Source organism: Numenius arquata, chromosome 4 (assembly GCF_964106895.1).
Source record: "Numenius arquata chromosome 4, bNumArq3.hap1.1, whole genome shotgun sequence".
NCBI classification, from domain to species: domain Eukaryota; kingdom Metazoa; phylum Chordata; class Aves; order Charadriiformes; family Scolopacidae; genus Numenius; species Numenius arquata.
In genome coordinates, this window is record NC_133579.1 from 61,519,220 (window position 1) to 61,525,219 (window position 6,000).

The window sequence follows — 6,000 nt, forward strand, 5'->3', positions numbered from 1 at the left end:
CTCCGCTCCGGCTGCCGGGGCCGGGCGACGACGTTTCCCGGCGGGTACCGATACGCGTTCCATCCCGCCGGGATACAACTGGGGAGCCGGTCTGCCGGCGTGGGAAAGCAGTCGCGGGCGTCAGGAGCCAGCGCCCCTCCGCTAGGGATGCCCCGCCGAGGGGTTCCTCGTCTGCCCGCTCTCCCGCTCTGTGGAGAGGGAGGGGCCGCCTCAGCGGGGGGGCGGGGCCAACGGTCGCTCTCCAACCGCCGCCCTCCAACGGCCGCTGTCCAACCGCCGCCCTCCAAGCACCGCCTTGTAACGGCCGCTGTGGTGCGTTCTGTCAGCACAGGGGCCGGTAGTCAGGGTGTTGGTGCAGGTCGCTTAGGAACCGTACGGCTTTAACGCTCTGGAACAGCCCCAGGAGTTGCTCTGTTCCGCACCAGGGTGGAATCGAGATGGTTTGGAACCCGTGACAAGTTTTGTTCCAAGAATTGGCTAATCCTCTGCCATTCTAAGCCGGGTAGTAAATCACCCACCCACGTGAAGCTGCTGCCTTCATAAAAACCGGAAAAAAAAAAAAAAAAAAAAAGAATTTTACTCGACAGGGAGGCGTTCTTGTGATCTTTCCACATGAGGCTGCAGGAAGAAAATAGTAAAAATATTTAATAGTGACAAGTGAAAAGGTAAATGAGAGCAATAACAACAAAATGCATACAGAACATAAGAGCCAAAAGAATCAGGTAAAAAGCTCTACACGAAAAGTAGCTAAAGGCATTTTTGTGGGAATATATGAATTAGATCTAACTTGAAAATATATAAAATCATATCAGGCTATAAAATGGAAATTTTGTGTTTCTAGTAACAATGTGCAGAAGTATTTAACATTATTCATAAATATATATAAGTATGTCCTGTAGTCATTGGGAAATTTGAGCATTTATGTTTCAGTGTTTTAAAAGTTTTCTTTTACCCTTTCCAATGCTGCCGCAGTAAATCAGTGTGTATTATTGATAGTAGCAACAAGCGCACAAGCATTTAAAATCAGCATCCTGGCCTGTATCAGGAATAGTGTCATGAACAGGACTAGGGAAGTCAGTGTCCCCCTGTACTCGGCACTGGTGAGGCTGCACCTTGGGTACTGTTCAGTTTTGAGCCTTTCACTACAGGCGGGGCACTGAGATTCTGGAGTGAGTCCAGAGAAGGGAAATGAAGCTGGTGAGGGGTCTATGAGGAGCTGCTTAGGGAACTGGGGTTGTTTAGTCTGGAGAAAATGAGGCTGAGGGGAGACCTTATTGCTTTCTACAACTACCTGAAAGGAGTTTGTAGCGAGGTGGGGATCGGTCTCTTCTCCCAAGTAACAGGCGATAGGACAAGAGGAAACAGCTTCAAGTTGCACCAGGGGAGGTTTAGATTGGATATTAGGAAAAAATTCTTCATGAAAAGGATTATCAAGCATTGGAACAGGCTGCCCAGGGAAGTGCTTGAATTGCCATCCCTGGAGGTATTTAAAAGACAGGTAGATGTGGTGCTTGGGGACATGGTTTAGTGGCAGGTTTGGCAGTGTTATGTTAATGGTTGGACTTGATGATCTTAAAGGTCCATTCCAACCTAGATGATTCTATGATTCTATATTGCTAAGGATATTTATTAAGTGTCAAATGCCAAAAAGAAAGTATGTGTTTGAGGTTGACTTTGAAATAATAATAATAATAATAATAATAATCTTGAACCCATGTTCTTTAGAGGTTCCAGTGCTTCTTGGTTTGTGTTTCCTCTGTCTGGGTTGAGGGATTTCACATTTAGCAAACAACTGTGCTTTTTGCAGCAATAGGGATGGTGCTTTTCACTGTCTCCATGACAGAAGGAACCACCCCAATAACTCAGGTAAATAAATCCAAGCTTGTGCATGGTCAGCTGGAATTTCTAGTTTCCTACAAGTAAATTCTCTAGACATGTTGTCTATAATGAACTTCACTATTATGGATAGAAGTGGAGTGATTACTTGTCTACGATGTTATTTTTTTCCAGCTACTGCTAGGTGGGAAATAGGTATCGAGAGGGATCACAAAGCTCCCAACATTGTGAAGTCTGAGGGCAAGTTAAAATATGTAGGAGGCAAGATGTGGAGTAGAGTGTGTCTGAATGACTCAGTGGAAGCAGATGGATAGGAGGAAAAATCAAACCATACCGCTAAATAGGATTGACTAAATAAGCTCTACTGGGAACAAGGAACTCGGGGGCATGGAGCTCTTGACTAGGAAGAGCGTTGAGGAGAGACACACTGGCAAATGTGATTCTGTTAGTCCCTAATATCTGAGACTTTGCAGTCTTGTTGCTGTCTTACTGTAACATTTTCTTAATTCAGAAATGTAGAAATTAGAAAGCTCAAATTCTTCTTGGAAGGTCTGCTGCTTATTGGTAAAGAACATACATTCTGCCATTTGCAATGCATTTTTCTACTTCTGTAATCCATGTTCCATCATTCAAACTGGAGAAAGCATAGAGCGGAGTGTATGCTGGGGAATGTTCTCTTTAAATAAAGCAGAAGAATGAACGACGAGTGGGAGGATGTTTATTATTGATCTCACAGATGTTTTTGCAGTCTGCAATATGAACACATATGGATTACTGGTAAAGCTGGAAAGAAAATTACATTTTCTTTTATCGTTTTTAAAAATGAAGTTAGGGCTTATGAAAGGTACTGGATTCAGACTCTGGGGACCTAACTTCTCTGTTTAGCCAGGAAATAGATATTGTACATCACAAGCAGAGGCAGTGGAAGTATTAAAGACCTCAAAGTTCTCATGCAGCCTGTCTGTACTACTTCTTGACCAACTCAAGGTACCAATAGGGAAACATACTCTGTGCACAAACTTAGTCCTATGTCTTTCTTCTGGAATACATAAGTGAAGATACACAATAATGCTGTCGGCTGTAGTTTTATTGACAAGAACTTCTGTTCACTACAATCTAACTTAGAGATGCCGGCTTCATATTAGTTTTGTTTTTTGTCTTTGTTGTCTAGCCTAGTTTTCCAGCTCTTTTGATATGAGCATTTCTAATTTTTCAACTGTTAAATGGTACGTCTATACCCATGCCCTATATAGTTGGCTGGGAATTAACCAGAACAAGTGTTGTACATTTCTTGTTTGTGGAAAGGAACACAAGCATGGAATATTTTCAACAGGTGCATGTCTTGCTTTTTGCTAGTGGATTATGGATAGTAATATTGTGTGTTCCTGTTAAGAATTTAAATGAGTAAAAAATATTTCCTGTGTGTGCAAAAATTACCCAATACAGATATATTTCCCTATGAAACATGTACATAGGTACACCATTCGTGACACAAGTATCCACAAACATTTTCACACAGCTGACAAATAAAATGAAGTTAGTGAAGCAAAACAATGAGGGAGTTTTGTTATATTTCAGCCTGTGTGTTTTTTAGCTTTGTATAAATAATTTTAGAATCGGCTATGTTGACTAAACATGATATATGCAAATGAAGGTGCAGTTTGTGAGCCTTGATACAGCTAAACCCAATGAAATTCACTGGTTTATTGTCTTTATGAAAACCAGTGGGGAATTACATGCAAAGCCTCCTATTTTTCTGTGAATTGTGCTTTAGGATTTACATTGAAGACAACTACGTATTATGCAAAAGTAAGTATTCTGGTTAGATGAAAGTGCATTTTGGCTGTCGTAACGTCATCCGCTGAGTTTGTGGGAGTTAGGTGAACCTAGACACTTGACTGAGAAAAAGAAGAGAGGCTGTTTACCTCTGTAGCATGGGGAAGAGAAGAGCAAAGCAATAGTTCTCTTCTCCTTTGACAAATGTAGTGGTGTTACTGATAATTTAATATTGTATGTTTCACAGTAAGATTTTCCTGCCAGCTTTGTACAGTTTCTGGGGTTTTTTTGCTGTTACTCTGGGATGTTGTGGAATGAGGACAAAATAAATAAGGCACATATGGAAGAATGGTTTGATTGGCTTTTTGCTAGAAGTACTTTTTAAATTAGGAATAAGTGCCCATCCAAACTGGGGGTGGCTAGTTAAATATCACAATATCAATGCAATTAAAAAAGCATGTATTTTACCTTAAAATGTATATGTTGTTTAGGCTTCTCTAATAAATGTTTTCTGAATCCTTTCCTATAATTTTCTGTACTTAAATTCCAGCTGCAATGATTTTTCTTAGCCTAATTTTTAAAACGTTTTCTAATGTATTCCTTGTACTACTGCATTTTACTGCCTCAGAAACTAAATGGCAGTTTTAACAGTAACAAAAAGCACTATGATTATAGAATACCCAGTTTGAAATGTGTGATACATCACTTCGTATTCAAGGGAAAGCTATTGTATCTAGAATTATAAAGTTAAATTAAGGTTCTGCCTCTGACATTACAAAGTACTGTAATACTGATTTTTAAATTTTTAAATTGCACTTAAAACATGGAACATATGACCAGACAGATAATCTATCAAGTGTTGATAACTGTCTAGATACAACTTCATTATTTCTGTCTTTTCACTGCTAGCATATACATGCTAGTACTTGGAAAAGCTAACAGTAATTTTTTTAGAGAGAGTGGATATGCAGATGTATGTTCTACCACTTATTTGGAATAACATCATAGGGAATTTTGAGGTCATAACTGGTTGATATCAGAAAAATTGTGCTTAAGAAAGGAGGTATTCAAATTATTTTGTACTTTGTGATCTGAGGAGGGTAAAGTAACTTTACCAGTAAGTTTAGGTCACAAGCAGCCTTTAGAATAACATATTTTTTATTCACAGGCGTATGACCCAAAATTGACAGCATTCCACTGATGACACTCCAGAGCATGCAAGTAAAAGCTGTCTTACTTGTGCCTGCAGCGCTTTTGTTACACTGGAGACAATGGCAGAGTAAGTACTAGTGAGGCAGGTTGATTGATAGAATGTTTTCTATATAAAAATTCCTCACTGTCCTATCGCATGATTTTTGTAATAGTTTAGGGTTTTCAAGACTGTAAATAATAGGGTGTGTCATGGCTGTGCAAAGTTTGAATTCTGAAAGTGAAGAAGTAATGGATGTTCTTTCTTCAAGTGTAAGATTTGGGAGGTTTGCTGAGTAAGGATGTGGCTTTTTATACATCCTGGAGATATGTGATGTGTGCTTTGATGAAATGTCAAGGGATATCTGGGCTTGAGAGCTAAGCTAAGAAAAAATATTGGGTCAGATCAATGGTCTGTTTAGTCACTATCTCTGATGGAGTCTAGGAAGCTGAAGGTACATTAAGCATAGCCCCCTATCTTGTGCTAGTAACTTGTATGGAGGTTGTGTCTAGATTGCTTATTGGCTTCTAGAAGACTTTTCCCCCATCACTTTATCTTGCTTTAAACCCATTTAAGTTCTTGGACTCTGTAATGTTCAGTTAAGGAACTTCTGTAGAGAGCTTTAACAGATTCTCTGCTTAGATATATCTGGGATTGAAGAGTACTGTAAAGGTCATGGAACGGGTAAGTGGAGAAATTATACGGTATTTTGAAGTACACGAACTTGGAAGGCAGGTGTTTGACAAGCAAGGTATGTTCCTGGAAAAGAAAACAAACAGGTTTTGGTGTCAAGTGGGTACCGGAAAGGAAGGATTGATATCACTCGGAAGAAGGAAAGGAAAATACGAAGTCTATTTTATGCTTCTGATCAGTGGCTTTAGGGAGAGAATGGGTTTGGACAGGCTTCCCTGGAGAATGATACTTTTAGATAAGCATAAAAATATTTTATATTGTGTTGAAATAAATTTGAATAAAAATTCCTGAGTTTCTGAAGTTCATTACATCTTAATTCCTCTTAAAAGAGGGTTGAAGTAATTTTTACACTTCAGTGGTTTCTTCTGCTGAATTAGTTAATAATAATAGTTAATAGCTTGAGTCAAAGAACTCTGTGCTTTGCTGATGTGCTAGAAAAATTGTCATCTGGGAATTAGCCACAATTGCAGTTAAAAGCAATATACTGTATTTATTACTAAAGACCC